Below are 18,447 nucleotides of genomic sequence, written 5' to 3'. Positions count from 1 at the left end.
GTTTTCATACACTACACTAATTTGCGCAGTATGCATGGATTTTCCTTTTGCACAAGTGGGGCCCATGGTTCAAGGATGCATATAGTTGTTATGATGGATCCTACTTTTGGTGGTAAATGCTTAGTCGACCCCTTACTAGAACATCCTAGCCATTGGTTTTCTGTGGCCTTTTCTCCACTGAATGTGGGTTGTTGGTGTTGAAACGTTTCGTCTGTTTTTTTAAGGCTTTGTTTGGGTAAGGGACCAAGTAGAACTGGGATTTAGAGTTGTCAATAGGTTGGGTTTGGGTTGGGTCCTATAGTACACATACCCAAGCTGACCAGGTTCAGAACCTTTCAGGTCTAGGTCTAGATCTCAAAGACCCAGAACCAGATCCAATCAGTTTCAGGTATCCACCAGGCCTTTGGGTCAAGCTTTTGAGTTGGGTTTGGGACAAATTGGAGCATTTAAATGGTTGGGCCCATCTGATGGATGGATTAGATCTCACACACGCCACTTGGAGAAGCTCATAGTGTGTTACCTGCAGGTCCGTGTACTTATTGACCGCCCTATTGGATTGAGCTTAATTCTGATTTTTGAAGGCGCTCCACAATTCGTCGGTAAGCTGTTCTTTCTTCCACTAAATATCAAATTTTGGCGTGTTTGCTCTTTCCTAACTTATAAATTTGTGATTATGCAGAAGAAAGATCTGCTTTAGGGACAAGAATCTAATATGGAGGGTGTCAACCCAACACCCGACCTGCTTTTGAGGTGGCCTCAGGCCAAACTAGAAGGATAGTGGTTTGGGCTGGGGCTAGAAATGTGACAATTGAAGTGAATAGATCAGGCTTGGATTAACCCTACCCAACCTGCCTGCCCATATAGGTTATCAATGGGTTGGACCAGAGGACCCTACCCAACTAGACCTAAAATTTGAAACAAGGTTTTTTATTTTATTTATTTTATTTTATTTTTAATTTACTTATGTATCCACTGTCTAGGCCAGGTTGTTCATAGCCTTAGTATTTTATTCCATTCTTAAAACCTGAGATGGGTCGTGGTGGGTTAGGTTGGGTCAGTCTAAGTTAAATGGGTTGGGTCAGGTCGTGCTTGATGAATTTTTAAGTCGGTTGGGTCAGGTCAGAGGGTAAAGGGTCATGGGTGGGTCATGGTTTGTGCAAGAACTCTTGGCCCATTTAGTAAAATGGATCGGGTTTGGGCTGATCCCTAACCAATCTGAACCCAACCCATTACCACTGTTAAATAGAATAGTTTTGGAATTCAAATTGCAGTCGTATGCTAAATTTTGATGGAAATGAGAAAGTACTAAAAATTGGTTTGCATTCGTAACATCTCTACAAGTTTACAGCTTTTTTTGGGTCCCAAACGTCCAATTATCTAAACCGCACGTCTATTGCGACCCTATAATCAGATGGTTGGTTTGCAAATAGATAGTTAAGACAAAACATGTCTTATCTTCTCCTCAACCATCCAATCCCAAGGCGGCAGTTGAACAGTTAGGATCGAATGATTGGTGCGATTTATGGCAACATGGCCCACTGCATTTTGGCTTTCCTAGGCGATAAAAACTGGACATCAATAACAATAGGCATCATATGGTCGAGTCTGCTACACGTGTAGATCCGCTGCAAAGCTTTGACCCCTAGGCTTAACAGAAAACACTATTTGTGGGGTCCATCAGAATGTGTGCATGACATCCAATTCTTCCATAATGTGTGCCTTCTTATGTTTTACATAGGTGGGCCACAACATTTAAAGTCAAGCCTAAAACCTCTAAAATCACGTGGTGCTGCCCACCTGTGCTTTGGAATGATCTACCTTTTGGGACGTCCATTTATCCTGTTGGGTTTCGTGTTCAGAAGGGATTCGATGGCATATAAAAGGTATGGTGGGCCAATAAAAAGCTGAAAGTTTTTAACTGTTCCCTCTAGTGTGGCCCACCTGAGTTTTGGATGAACGTGATTACATAATGGATGCCATGCACACATCACGGAGGACACTGTTAGATATGGGCCTGTGGCCGTTGGTGGGGAATCACAGGTCCCACAAAATTTTCCCTCTGATTTTTTTAATCCATGAATTTCAAATTCAATTTTAAAAGTAGATTAGATAAAGAGATTAGATGAGACTGGATAACCTCCACCCTTATCCAAACTCCTAACACTTCTCAGTAAAAAGGAAGGAGTTCTTTAGTAAAATCCTTCCAAATTATGAGAGCTTAGGGAGAAAATAGAGAGAAGTACCGTATCTCTTATATGTTCATCTGGCCGATCATTTAATTGATCCAAACCATTCATCATAGTCCAAGGCCATCTATACTATAGAATCAAATGGGTAATCAAACCCATCTGCTCCTACAGTTGTTAGGTGGACCGCTGGACCCATGTTGTTCATCATCGGCTTTTGCGAAGGTCTCATATCATGTATGCCATCGGATCTTGCAGACCTAATCTTTCGAGCCAACTTTCAATGGTATCAGAGCAACTCAACAGTGGATATCTCGAATGAACTTGTAGCATCGGAATATCTAAAATGGCACGTAAGGTTAGGTCAAATTGGAAATGACTGTATCGCAAGATTACCACGTTTTGATTTGTTAGGTGTATTATCCAAAGTTAATTAGTCATTTTGTAAACATTGTATGTCTAGAAAGACTTCTAAGAAATCATTCCCTAAAGTGGCTAGGTCCAATATAAGTTAGGGTTAATCCATTCAAATATCTATGGACCCTTGAATGTACATGCTAGAAATAGATATCAATACTTTGTCACTTTCATTGATGATTATTCATGCTATAGATATGTGCATCTCATCTCACACAAATATGAGCATTTTCATTGTTTTATCAAATTTAAAGCCAAAAATTAGCTTGAGAAATTGATTAAAATCCTTCAATCTAATAGAAGTGGTGAGTATACATTCAAAATGTTTAAATCATATTATGAAAATGTTGGCATTGTCTGGCAGTATATTATGACTTATACTCCACAACAAAATAGAATTACAAATAGAAGAAATGGGACATTATCAAACATAATTAGATTGATGATGGCATAAACCAATCTAGCTACTACATGATGGGGAGACGCGTTATTAACAACCGTCTACGTCCTTAATAAAATCTCGTATAAATTCATTCTCAAGACCCCATATAAAATGTGGACTAGAGGATTCTTTCTTTAGCCGACCTATGCCCTTAGAGATCTTTGGGATATGTTTTGATACTTGCTCTACATAAAAGTAAACTTAATAATAAAACTATTGGGTGCACATTCATTAGGTACCCTGTGCACTCAAAGGAATACGTTATAGTTTATGAGGGCCATGGAGGATGAACCGAGATAGAATCTCAAGATGTGACATTCGCTGAATATTGATACCCTAGTCAAAAGAAGCAAAAGGTTACGATTGAACTTTTAAAATTTCCGATATATCTTAAGAGAGTGGGAGTTCAACTTCTCAAAATGGAGATACCCCTATAATTCATAAGGACAGTGGGACTACATCTTAGCAGACTTCTAAGTTATGGTGAAGTAAAAGATGATTGATTTCCCGATGATACTTCGATATTGAGGGTCAGTCTTACTCTTGTATTGCAATTGGTAATGAACCTGATTCTTATCAGGATGCATTGTTGTCTACAAATTTGATTGAATGGGTAACTGTTATGGATGAGGAGATCATTTTTATGGAAAAGAATAAAGTCTAAGAACTTACAAATCTGTCTTCCAATCGTAACGCGATAGATAACAAATGGTACTCAAGATTAATAGAAAGGCGAATGGTGCAATGGAAAAGTATAAAGTATGGTTGATTGCTAAAGATTTTACACAAAAAATGCACTGATTACGAGGAAATTTTTTCACATGTTTTTAAAATTTTCACAACCTACATGATCTTGTCCATTGTCGCAAGTCTAGATTTAGAGTTATATTAAATAGATGTAAAACCACATTCTTAAATTGTGACTGGGATAAATAAATATACATGCAACAACCCATGTGTTATGTAGATAAAAAGAATCCAAAGAAAGTTGACAAGTTATTAAAATCTATCTATGAACTGAAGCAATCTTCAAGACAGTGAACTATCATCCAAATTGGTATTACTAATTTTATGTTAGTAAAAGACCATCCAACAAATTAAATTCTTAGTAACTCTCTTTTTGGTGTTCTAACTAGAAGGCAACTGGAAAAATTTTGCAATCATGTTTGCTTTAAAAGTGTCCTTGTTTGTTAATTGAGGTGACGGTTGAGTCGTAAAGTCAAGTGAGCCCCATATTAAAGTCTATAAGAATGAAGGCCCAACAAGGAGAAGATGTTCAAGGCATTTTCAAAGGTAAATTAAGCCTCATAGCCCATGACCAAAACACCCCAGGTAATAAACCCTTTAAAAATGGTTCAATCTTACCCAAAACCAACTATGAAAACAACTTGGTAAGTTTGGAACAAATAAAACCAAGTTGCAAGTCAATCTGTAAAGGAACGTAAAAAAATATGCAACCGTCAAGGACATCAAACTTAAGCTTCGATAACATCGAACACAGATTGATGTCATCAAACTTTAAATTTCGATGACATCGAATTTTTGTTCGATGACATCGAAAAAGTGCCTCAATATGTCTAGCAACCAAACTCATATATCTGGAGATATTCTCGATGACATCGAACAAGTTTCAATGACATAGAACTTATAAGTTCGATGACATCGAACCTACCTCGATGACATTAAAAAATAGGCACTCAAAGTTCCAGCAAGTTTAAAAAGAAAATCCAGAAAAATGTTCGATGATATCAAATTTTGAAATTCAATGACATCGAACTGGACTTCGATGACATTGAAAAATGAACTAAGATGTTCAGTAAGTTTTTGAATAAAATCATTTAAATTTTTGATGACATCAAACTACCTTTGATAACATCGAAATTTAAACTTCGATAACATCGAAGTACATTTGATGACATCAAAAAAGTGAACCAAATTGTCCAGCAAGCTTTAAACATTTTTCAAAGAAAATCCCAATGACATTGAGCTAGCATTCGATAACATTGAAGGTCACATTCGATAACATCGAAGGTCACTCGATGACATCAAGCAAAACTATCTAGCACTTATATGAAAATCTTAGTGCAGGGATTCGATAACATCGAAGCCCTTCGATGACATTGAATCCTCATAATTTTCTGCCCGTTTTTTAATCGTTGGGATTTTTGCTTATATATTTGGGGACTTGTTTCTTTGGTTTTTTAGAGAAAGAGAGAGAGATTTGAAAGAGTTATTACCAGAAGAAAACCACATACCCTCTTAAATCCTTTTTTCCTCACGGGAGTTCATCTTTCAATCTTATCTTAAATGTTATCATTAGAAAATCAATAGATTGAATTAAAAAATGAACTCCAACATTCAAGAATCTTCCAGCAACTTATTCATTGGTAAATCATTGAGCTGGAATCCTTTGAACACCTAAACTTTGTGAATCTTATCTAAACTTAAAGATTCACATTTAATAAATAAGATTCACCAAATACCTTTACCCAACACCCAGCGACTTCCATTGGAGCATCTATGGCTGTTGCAGATCAAGGGAACTGAAGACTCTTCATCACAAGGAAGATCATCATCGGCATATGCTAAAAAAGGGCTCACTCACTTACAAGTAAGTATCTAGAGTCCATCGTGTCTGAAACCTCTTCCTTGTGTAGGATTTGGTTTCAGAGTTTGGTTCTACAAACTCTCCAAGACCTTTCGTACGCCTCCGATGAGCGAATACGTATGTAGGATACATTGCCTTATGTAGGCATGTGTGTTTGCCTTGTGTAAGCATTACGAGTTGCCTTGTGTAAGCACCTAGAGATGTCTTGCATGGACATCTACGTTAACCTTGTGTAGGTTGTAAAGGTTTATGGTTAACCTAATTTAAAACCATTGCATAGTGAAATCTGGTACACTATAGGAGAGAGTGCGTCCGCCGGGAGTGGAGTAGGCACATAGCCGTACCACTATATATCGTTATGTTTAGATGAATGCTTGTAGATGTATTTTTATTATTATATGCTATGTGTAGATTATGCACATTACATGTTTGATAAAATGCAGCAGAGATGTATTTCATTATGTTAGTTTTTGTTTATCCATTAATCCTGCTTATTTGTTTAAGAAATTAAGATTTACATTAAATTGGATTAATAGTTTTGAAAAGTCCTATTCACCCCCCTCTAGGACACTTGGATATAATTCCTTACTTTAATTAGTGGTTTAACTGCAATTTCATACTTTACTTCCCAAATTGAACCGGCCAATGTAAATGAAGCGCTGGTTGATGAAAATTAGATTTTGGTTATGCAAGATGAACTGAATCAATTTAAAAGAAATGATGTGTGGTATTTTATTCCTAGAACATTTGATAAAAATGTTATTGAAACCAAGTATATTTTTAAAAACAAATTAGATGAGCTTGAAAATATTATTAGAAACAAGGCACGAATGGTTGTGCAAAGTTATATTCAATTAGAAGAAATTGATTATGATGAAACCTTTATACCAATTTGCCTTAAATCAATCAGACTATTTATCTTTGTTACATGCCATAAGAATTTTAGAATATATCAAATGAATGTAAAGAGTGTTTTTCTAAACAGTAACTTAAATTAGGAAGTATATGCTGAAGAACCTAAAGGTTTTGAAGATCTCAAACTTCCTGATCACGTGTATCGTCTTAGGAAAGCTTTATATGGGTTGAAACAAGCCCCTAAAGCATGGTATAAAAAGCTGACTAAATTTGCTTAGCCATGACTTTCAAATGGGAAGTGTAAACAAAACTCTGTTTGTCAAAAAATCCAATGATGATATCATGATTGTTCAAATATATGTTGATGATATTATTTATGGATCTACATGTGTTAATCTATCGTCTAAGTTTGTAGAACTTATGAAGTCTAAATTCAAAATGAGTATGGTTGGGGCAACATATTTCCTTGGACTTAAAGTAAAGCAGCTTAAAGATGGAATTTTAATTTTCCAAACCAATATGCACAAAATTTAATTAAGATGTTTGGATTTGAAACTAGGAGAAATTTGAATACTCCTATATCTCCCATGAATACAACACTCAGATTATCCAAGGATAAATTAGATAAAAGTGTTGATTCTCGTCTTTATCGAAGCATGATTGTTAGCTTGCAACATCTAACTGCTAGTAGACCAATATTTCATTTAGTATCGGTATTTATGCAAAATATCAATTTGATCTTAAAGAATCACATCTCTTAGATGTCAAATGCATAATTAGATTTGTTGCAAGCATTACTAATCTTAGTCTGTAGTTTCCTCACGATATATTAATTCAAATAGTAGGATATAATGATGCAAATTGGGCAGAAAATGTATATGATAGAAAATTCACTAGTGGTAGATGTTTTTATATTAGAAACTGTCTAGTATCCTAGATGAGCAGAAAGAAAAACTCAATATCCTTATCTACTGCAGAAGTATAATACATTGTTTCAGGAAATGCATGTACTCAGCTTATGTGAATGCAGCGAATGTTGACTGATTATAACATAAATCAAGATACAATGAACATGTATTGTAATAACACAAGTGCAATCAATATATCTAAGAATCCTATTTTACACTCTCAAACTAAACATATTGACATCAGATATCATTATATACGAGAGTTAGTTTAAAAGAAAATAATTGTGTTGGAATATATTGAAACTGAAAAGCAACTTGCAAATATTTTAACTAAACTACTTGAAAGTGTTAAAATTTTAAATTTAAGGCATGATATTGGCTTATGTTTTATTTAATTATTTTTTAAAATTTAATATTTTTTTCTTGATTATCTTTATTTTGGTTTTAAAAATATTTTTCTATTTTTATTATTTTTCGGCTAACCGAAGTGTAACCAAATTGTCCAGTTAGCCAAATTTTAAGTTCGGTCAGTCGAATATCATATTACCCCTTTTTAAAATGCCAAAATCATTTCCCCCCATTCTTCTTCTTCTTCTTCTTCGGCCCGCCAATGTTTCCTTCAGTCACCCCTTCTCCATTACTTGTTATTAAGTACATTTTTCTTCATTCTCTTGTAAATTTCGATTTCTCATTTGCAATTCAACTATTTTTCTTTAGACTCGAAAACATTGTATTGGATTTTTTTTATTAGAATGGTTTCTTTGAAATCCTTAAGTTTCTTTCTTAATTAAGAGATATGGAATAGCGAACTAAACTTTTTATGAGGAAAGTTCAAGCCGTTTCCTCTTCTAGATCCGTTCCTCCCAAGATTCTGACCATCTATCCACTGGAGAATGACCTCGAAAATCTTTGATTTTAAATTCAGAAATATCATTATTAAATGGACAGTAAATCTCAATCATATTGTTGAATATGTTTTGCATGAACTTTTATCTGAGGTTGGTTGGGAAAAGGTTCTCCAATGGGGGGAGGAAATACATACTGATCTACAGTTCAAGGGATGTATTCCTTCTTCTCAAAATTTATATTAGAGGATGTCATCTTCTTTAAAATCAAATTCTAAGAGGAGACTATTTTAATTACACCCTCCATCATTGCATTATTAATTAATATAGACATGGTGAAGGATAGAATTTCAATTCCTCATTTGATGGAAAAGATGTCAAACTCTGAAAGCGAATCTATTACCCGAGTATTGTGCGGATTTGATGCGGATTGGAGATCCAGTAATGCCTTCCAATTAGGAAACTTTTTCCTAAATATCGCGTTCTTCATCCTATTTTTATATCCAATGTCTATCCTAGAGCAAGTAACAAAACTGATCTCACTCCATTCATGGTTCGTATTTTGCATTTTATTACTATTTGAGTCAAAATTTGTCTTGAAACTCTTATTTGTTACTCCATTATCCACTATCGGATTCAATCAAAATATGGTTCTCTTCCATTTAGTTATCTCATGACATCTCTGGCAATATTCTTTCGAGTCCAAATTCCTTCCATTAAGGCACCAAAATCCGAAATTCCTTTCAACTCTTCTAATATACATATGATGAATTTAAATCTTCTACCTGAGCAACTTGCACATGAAGATAGGCAGTGAGAACAAGAAGATGTTAACATGGATGATATTTTCAATGAATTGGAGGAAGAATCATCTAAAGATGATGATGATTTTGATTATCGCCCTTCAAATTTTGATGAACTTGTGTTTGCTCTAGAGCATCGGATGCATGCTTTTGCATATTTCTCAGGAAGCTCTTATTTTAAACCAAAAGCTTAATATGAAGTGCATGAAAAAGTAATTTCATCGTATATGCAAGAACTTGAAAGGTATTGATCCTGAGATGCAAGCACTATCTTCTCCTGAATCATGGTGATGTTCAGATTTTACTTCTTTGAATTGTCGATATTAATATTTTGAGTACTATGGTTAATATTAGTACCTTGAAACTTTGAAACTCTTGAACTTCTTGCTTAATATTAGAATTTTACTTCTTTTACTTTACCCTATTTATGTTTTTTCTATGCTTAATGAACTTCATCTTCCTTTGTCAACTTATGACAAAAAGGGGGACAGATGACTCATGTGGAAACAAGTTTATTTTTTAAGTATATTTTCAGAGGGAGCAGCAACATATTTTCTAGGGAAAGTCTTCATAAAAGCTCATGTTCAAGGCCTCTAATATTTTGAATATGGTTTTTAAGTCCATGTAATCTTGAGTACTTGTAATATGATGAATGTGATGAATGTGTAATGGGTTATGTTTTGTCATGAAATTGACAAAGGGGGAGATTGTAAGTGCTAATGTTTTAAGCATACAATTAGATTGTCAAATTTCGTAGACAAAATATATATCGTATAAAACTTCAACTCAATTCAACATTTCAAGACCAAAGCGTGACTCAACATTTCAAGATCAAAAGGCTAGGAAGAATTTTAAAAGAAAAATCAATTGTATGCTAATCTACAAGTAAAGAAAAACTTATGAATAACCCTAAGTTAAAGTATATCTTAGTGGTTTTTCTAAGTTGTAACTAAGTCGTAAGTTATTATGTTATTGCATTAGATTTCAAGGTTGTTCGGCTAGCATAACCCTATCTTCGACCAGTCGAACCATCCCAGGTCAACCCGACAGCAACCAAGGCCAAGTTTCTAGCAATAGGTTGTTTTGATTTTCATGAATCTTAGGCCAGCCAAACCTTGTTTCCAGCCAACCAAAGGAATCTTAGGCCAGTTAAACCCTGTCTCCAACCAACCAAAGGAATCTTAGGCCAACTAAACCCCATCTCGGTTCAGCCTAAGATTGATTCAAATTAGATCCCGCGAAATCTGTGAGCTCTTGAAACATAATCGTGAAACTCCAGCCAGGTGAAGAGATTCTTAGGCCGATCGAAGCTCTAATTCTTTTGCTATAATAGAGCTCATTTCTCACTATTTCAACACAAAAAAGAGAGAAAATGTAGAAAATGAAAGCAAAAAATCTTCTTCTTTTCAATCTATTTACTTTGTCTTTCATATATTATTTTTTTCCTTATTCAATTCTCTTCTCAAGCCTTGTTATATTCAAATAGAAAATGGCATATACTTAAATTGAGAATAAAGGATTGAATTTGCAACTTTTAGAGATTTTCTTTTTGAAAAATTATCCATCCATAGATCCTTCTTGGTCGTGCATACATTGGTTTATCTTTATCTGAGAGAAGAAAGAATTGCTACATCTATTAAAGCTTCATCTTCAAATGCTTCACTGATATCTTCGCTTTGACCCACATCTTGAAGTAGATATGTTCTTATCCGGTAAATTGTTCTTACTTGGGTTGAATGAGATTGCCCAGAAAAATCTCATCAGGTTAAGATGTGATAAGCCCGTTAAAATCACTTGAGGTTAGTTGTGATAGTATGTGAAAAGCATAAACTATATATAAGAAGTTGTTAAGCTAAGCTTGTGATAACCTTTGTTATATTAGAAAGCTAAAATTACATGGAGAAGTAATTTTGGGATTGGAGTAGGTGTGTGTTAACACCAAATCACTATAAATATGTCTTTCTTGTGGTGTTTGATAATCTTTTCATTGTGCTTATTATCTTGAAATATTGAGATCGAGAAAATCGTGAAATAAGATTGTCCTACCTAAGAGATTAGGCGAATGTTGTCCTATGAGTCAATTAAAATCAATATTTCAATATTAATTCTTATTTTAAATTTGTTCTTTGAAATTGTTTTATAAAAAATTGGTCAAGTCCTATTCACCCCCTTAAGACATCGATAGTTACTCTTATAACAACCCTTTCATATATGAAGGTTGAGTACATTACATGTTGTGTTGTAGTTCAGGAGTATATATTGGCTCACAAATTCTTATTAGGTTTGGGTGTTATACTAAGGGTTCATGAGCCTGTATCGTTGAGGATAGACAACACCTCTACAATTGATTTAGTAATGGACCCCAAATACCACCAGAAGTACAAGCACATTGAAATTAAGCATCATTGCATCCGCAATCAAGTGAGATATAAGAAGGTCATCCTTAATTACATTCCTACTAAGAAAATGATAGTCGATCATATAACAAACCCTATTGCTAAAGATCTATTCTAGGTCCACGTCAGGCAAATGGGATTGAGGAGAGTTTGAGTGATATGCTTGTATCATGTACAATTGATATTTCATTAATGAATAATATATATTTTTATTCAGTATTAAAAACTAATATTAACTAGGTGAGTAGACCATCTGCATTTACCTTGAGATCATATAGGGTTTATAACTTTATTGGCAGGTTAGTCACCCACTTGCATGGAGTGACCAACCCTAAAAGTACAAGAGAGGTACATTCAAGGTGATGTTTGTTGAGGGTCAAATATTGCATATCAGACCCATTTATTGCATGGATTTACAAGCATGACACCGTTTAATAGCCTAATTTAATTGAATTTGTGATGCAGGGCATCTTCATGAGCTTGGACTGGGAAAGGACACTAAAAAGCATGGATTTACCGATCTGATGACACTAAAGCATGGGACGGACTCTAGAAGACCAAGAGCGACGAAATTATACACCAGGGGTCCGCGGAAATCGAGGAATCGAAGCTCAAGTGGCCTGAAAAGTGTCCAGAATGCAAGATCATAGGGTTCCCACCATCTGATCAGTTCGAAACTTCATACGTGGCCTGAGGACCATAAAGGAACCGTACACGTAAAATTTCAGCTCCTGGATCACTGTGAAAGTGGCCCAACGGACAGATCAGCCCACAAATTACTGATCTGGGGCCCACCTGATCTCTGGATACACCTCATCTTCGGTTTCAACGTCCTAAATCATGCGAAGAATCAGATGGACGGAGTAGATTTCTCACAAACATCTCTGTGGGACTCACACAGGTAGTGCATGTACACATTATATAGGTGCACCGGGCGCACACCAAAAGACCAAAAGTCGGTCAGCAAGCGCTGACCGACTCTCCTTCTCAAAACGGGATCCTGCTCACAGCAGGCGGACGTGGGTCCGCCGGTTCCTCTCAGTGGGGCCCATTCATCATCCAAATCATAAATCTGGACCGTCCATTGTGTAAATAAGTGGGTTATCAACCTCACCTAGAAGACCTTTTGGCATCATGTAAGTAATTGAAAGATCATAGCGATCAAAAGCAGGATGGGCGGTGAAAGAAAAAACTCAATGGGCGGAACCAAAAGACATACAAAAACACCCTTTTTCAGTTAGTTTTTCGAGAGGAACGTAATGAGCGGATTGGATTTTCCTTCTGAGGTCAGTCTGGGACCCACCAGTCATCACAGCGCTAATTGCGCAGGCCCTGTTTCGCAACAGAGCCTGCGGATGAATTCTGTGGGCCACCACCGTACGTCAAAGATTTGATCTAGACCGTCCAAGAGAATCCCTCATTCCATCTCATTCACGCCTAGGTGACTGATTTAAAAAAGACAATGGCGTTTGGTTTTCAACCGTTCAAATGCCCGGTAGACGTCACCAAGAAAGAATATGCGGGCCACTCCAAATCGGAGCCAAAATCAACATAGCTGACTGGATTTTCGAGCTGCATCCAATGGACGGAGTAGATTTGTTCATCGACTGCAACTATGGGCCCTATAAAGAACCAGCGCACGTTCTTTTGTTGATTGATGCGTAAACATCCGCACCGGCTGTGCGTAAAGAGGAGGCCATCTCCACTGCTTCTCGGGGCGGAAGCTCCAAACCGACTACAGACCTCACGCCTATATAACGGGAAAGATCGGAGAAGACTAAGGGAGGAAGAAAAAGGAAAGAGGAGCTCGGTTTAGGGTGGAGTGCACGGCTGGGAAGAGTTTTGGGGTTTTGTTTTCTTGAGGAAAGGAGCTGAAGGTGGAGTGCAGGGTGATCGGTTTTTGGGTTGTAGACAGAGAGCACAGGTGGTCTGCTGCTGTAACTGTTTGGAGAAGGATTGAAGAGACGTGTCCAGAGGTTGGCTTGGCTGGAACATGATGCTGGAACGGGAGAGCGTGAAGAAAGAATAAGTGTTTTCTTCTTTTCTTTTCTTTTCCAGTTTATTTTTATTTTGTTGCTTAATCAGCCCATCCATGTGTGGCTAATCCTCTTAGCTAGGGCTAAGAGGTGAAGCCTGTAGCGAGATGGGAGACACTATTTCCTGCTTTCCATTTAAATTTATGAACTGAACTTGGTTTTGAGTTGATTATTAAAAGAACATTTTCTCAGTCTTTAATGGTCTGTTGTGACTGAAATTACAATGGGTTTGCAATGGCTTTGAATATCTTTTTTTCTCTTTTGATGTTTATGACGTCAGGAGGCCCTGTTGTTCACCATCGTCTCCTGGGCATGGTTGGATGATAGTACTCTTCCTAACTTTCATGTACTTTTGATTGGTTGGTAATTAGTTTAATCCTGTTGTTTGCTTTGTCTCTTGGGCATGGTTAAATGATGGAATCCATTCTAATTCATATACCTTTCATCTCTTGAAAACCAGATCAAGTAGTCCAGTTTGAATTCCATAATCCTTGATGCAAGCATAAGATCTCCCTGATCTCTACAAGTGGATCCTCTGAATCCCTAGTTTCCTTCCCTTGAATTTCTTAGAGTTTTACATCAATCTCTCACCATTATTCATCAAATTCTATTTGGTTTAGGTCACATCTTAGTCTGGTTCTATTTCTACCTAGTTTCAGGAAACGTACAGGTATCAGTCCCTGTGGATTCGACCTCGGTCTTACCGAGTTTATTACTACATCACAACCCTATACTTGGGGAGTGAACAAGTTTTTGGCGCCGTTGCCGGGGACTGACGGCTACGATTTTCTGAAATTAATTGGTTTTAGGATTAGTTTAAGATTAGGATTTTATTAACCTTAGTTTTTATTTATTTATTTCTTTATTTGAGTTCAAAACTAACTTGTTTCCTGTTTTATAGGATCTGGACATAAGTTTCTCAATTGGTAATTCCTTCCTAATCTCTCTACTTTTTCATATTTTTAGAATTTAGGTTATTTCTTTCCCTTCTTAGAAATTAACTTTCTATTTTTGTTTTATTTTAGTAACTTTCTAATTCTAACACTTTTAGAAACTAATTTTGTTTCCTAATTTATTTTTAGAATATTTGTTTAGGAACTAACCTTCTTATTTTGTAGGCCTTTAAGATAGAAATCTCTAATTCGGTACACTCCTTCCCTACTTTCTATTTTTCAACTCTCTTTTAGTAATTTACTTTCTAGTATAAGACTTTCCTAGTTTATTTTAGAAGCTTCCACTTTCTTTTAGAATCTAACTTATGTTATTTTTATTTTGCAGGTCTTTAACTTAGGACTCCAATTTGGTAATTTCTTTCCAACTCTCCCTTTCTTTTTAGATTTTCATTTCCTTTCTTAGGATTAGGCTTTGAATTAGTTGAGGGTTGTGAGTGTTTCATGCCCAAGTGGGCCCGTGACAACACTCGACGTCTCTTGACTGAAGGAGGATTGGTGGAGGGGTTGACTATCCATCGCAGGACTAGACACCGCTCAGAATCCCCTGAGTTAACTGAGGTTATGGCTGAAGACCAACCGCCTCCACTTCCACCAAGGGTGGAGGATACCCAAGATGAAAATGAGGTGCAACAGGCACCCCCGCCTCGTACTTTACGAGATTTTCTACAACCGGCGGGAGTGAGTACGCCCTCATGCATGATTTTTCCTGAAAACACAGGACAAATGGACATCAAGCCAGCAGTTATTCAACTCCTTCCCAAATTCCATGGACTTGAATCTGAAAGTCCATATTTACATTGAAAGAGTTCGATGAGATAATAGCTACATTATGTTTTCCTAATGTATCTGAGGATACAATTAGGCTGAAACTCTTTCCTTTTTCCTTAAAAGAGAAAGCTAAGACGTGGTTACATTCACTGCGTCCTAGATCCATTGGCACATGGAACGATATGCAGAGGGAATTCATAAAAAAATTCTTCCCACATCATAAAACGATTACCCTCAGAAAAGCAATCATGAACTTTGCCCAAAAGGAAGATGAAACATTCTTTCAATGTTGGGAAAGGTTCAAAGATTTGGTCAGTTCATGCCCACAACACGGATTTGAAACGTGGCGCATTACAAATTTTTTCTATGATGGACTGACATCTTCCATGCGCCAAATGGTCGAGACAATGTGTAATGGAGAGTTCATTAATAAAGATGTCGACGAGGTATGGGACTACCTCGACAGTTTGGCTGAAAAAACACAATCTTGGGACTATTACCCAAAGTCGAACACCACGTCTAGGCCGACTCAATTAAAGGAGAAAGGTGGATTATATCTCTTGAAAGAAGAGGATGATCTCAAGTGTAAAGTGACTACGCTCATAAGGAAAGTTGAGGCCATGGAAGGAAAGAAGGATAAGGTTAATGAAATTGTTTGCGGCATCTGTGATTACAACATTCACACAACTGAAAACTGTCCTACAATACCTGCCTTTCGAGGAGTGTTGAATGAACAAGCCAATGCCGTAAATAATTATCAAAGACCTTTTACTGGACCTAACTCTAACACATACAATCCTGGCTGGAAAAATCATCCAAACTTTAGTTGGAGGAATGGACAAACGGCGACTCCTCCAGGTTTCTTCAATCAAAATCCAAATCAAGTGAAACCTCAAGAGGAACCGGTTCAAAATCCCATACAAGAGCTGGCTCGGGCAATGCGGGGAATCACAGATTTTATGCAAAAGATAGATTCTCGTATGACGGTTATAGAAAAGGGGATGCTTCCTGCACAACATATCCCCAATCCTAAACCGCAGTACGAGAATAATGATCCTAGCTCTTCAAATCAGATGGGGCATGTTAAATCCATCACCACTCTTCGGAGTGGGAAGATCATTGATAAAACTCTTCCGGTTAGGCCCGAAAAGCCTCAAGAACCAGAAGAGGACAACAATGATGGATCCAGTGATGCCCCACAAAAAGTAGAACCGGAACTTCTAGAGAAGCCAGTTGCTCCATTCCCCCAACGGTTGGTTTCACCAAAACCTCTCTCTAACTCTCAGGATATCCTAGAGGTGTTGAAACAGGTGAAAGTCAACATTCCTCTGCTTGATGTCGTTAAACAGATACCTTCATATGCCAAATTCCTAAAAGACTTATGCACGACCAAGCGACGGAAAATTATTCAAAAGAAAATCTTCTTGACTGAGAAAGTGAGTGCCATCCTGAAGCAAGACGTGCCGCAGAAATTCAAGGATCCCGGTAGCCCAACCATATCATGTGTAATCGGGAACCATCGAATTGATCACGCACTTCTTGACTTAGGAGCGGGCGTCAATCTGATTCCCTACTCGGTATACAAACAGTTAGGTTTAGGTGAATTAAAACCCACCCTAACTACACTACAACTTGCTGATCGCTCTGTTCGTGTACCAAGAGGGATAATTGAGGATGTGTTAGTCCAGGTCGATAGATTTTACTACCCTGTAGACTTTATCATCCTGGACACCGAACCCATCAATAACATGAGCACTCAGATTCCCGTCATTCTTGGTCGCCCATTCCTCGCCACGTCAAATGCAATTATCAATTGCAGGAATGGTATCATGACTATGTCTTTTGGAAATTTGACATTGGAGTCAAACATTTTTTTCAATAACGGCAGCAACTCAGAGGATGATGACGATTTCCACGACATTAACATGATTGACTCTTTCGTGGAAGATACGACACCTCTAACCTTATCCTCCGACCATCTAGAGACGTGCCTGGCCCACTCCCATGATTTTGATGATGACATGATTAGGGAGACGTTCGCCTTGCTTGATACTTGCCGGTACTTGAAGTTAACCGATGGAGGCCACAATTTGAAGAATTACCACAAAGCGATGTAGTGCCTCTACCGTCTAATCTCAAGCCGCGAAGCTTGACCTAAAACCTTTGCCCTACGATTTGAAATATGCCTATTTAGGTCGAGGATGAGACATACCGGTGGTGATCTCTACCCACCTGGAGAAAGAACAGGAGAGTATGCTTATATCTACTCTCATTGAACATAAAGGAGCCCTAGGATTGACGATAGCGGACCTCAAAGGAATCGATCCCTCGATTTGTACTCACCACATATATCTTGAGGATAATGCAAAAACCGCTTGGCAACCACAACGTAGACTAAATCCAAACATGAAGGACGTGGTTAAAGCCGAGGTTCTTAAACTCCTGGACGTGGGTATTATATACCCTATATCGATAGTCAATGGGTGAGTCCAACTCAAGTGGTCCCTAAGAAGTCAGGAATCACCATCGTAGCCAATGCTAATAATGAACTCGTGCCAACTAGAGTCACTCTTGGTTGGAGAATGTGCATTGACTACGGGAAGTTGAATACTCACGAGGAAAGACCACTTCCTTTACCATTCATTGATCGGATCCTGAAAAGGTTAGCTGGTCATTCTTATTCTATTTTCTTGACGGGTATTCGGGCTATAACCGAGATAGAGATAGCCCCGAAGACCAAGGAAAAGACCACATTTACATGTCCCTACGGCACCTTTGCTATCGAAGGATGCCATTCGGACTATGTAATGCCCCCGCCACCTTTCGCGATGTATGCTTAGTATCTTTTCTGATATGGTAGGGCAATATCTAGAGGTCTTCATGGATGATTTCTCTGTTTACGGTCCATCTTTCAGCAAGTGCTTGGAAAGTCTTAAATGTGTGCTGAAAAGATGTGAAGAAAAGAACCTGTACTTAATTGGGAGAAGTGCCATTTCATGGTTCAGAAGGGAATTGTCCTTGGACATATCATCTCGTCCAAAGGAATCGAGGTAGATAAGGCAAAAATCGATCTTATCTCTAACCTACCTCCACCTAAGAACATCAGAGACGTGCGATCCTTCTTAGGACACGTAGGGTTTTACAGGCGATTCATAAAGGACTTTAGTCTCCTCTCTCGTCCATTATGTAATCTTCTTCAAAAGGATGTTACATTTAAGTGGAGTGAGCAA

General features: G+C 37.4%; 1 non-coding gene across 1 annotated transcript; it reads right to left on the bottom strand.

Annotated features, from left to right (window-relative positions):
* Positions 1-15,447: 15,447 nt before the first annotated feature.
* LOC131217712 (small nucleolar RNA R71) lies at positions 15,448-15,554 on the bottom strand. The gene has a single exon (XR_009157304.1). It is a non-coding gene; the product is annotated as a small nucleolar RNA R71 (small nucleolar RNA).
* Between the last annotated feature and the right edge of the window lie 2,893 nt (positions 15,555-18,447).

Source organism: Magnolia sinica, chromosome 10 (assembly GCF_029962835.1).
Source record: "Magnolia sinica isolate HGM2019 chromosome 10, MsV1, whole genome shotgun sequence".
Lineage (NCBI taxonomy): Eukaryota > Viridiplantae > Streptophyta > Magnoliopsida > Magnoliales > Magnoliaceae > Magnolia > Magnolia sinica.
Note: the sequence above shows the minus strand (reverse complement) of the source record. Positions and strands in the feature narration are given on the sequence as shown.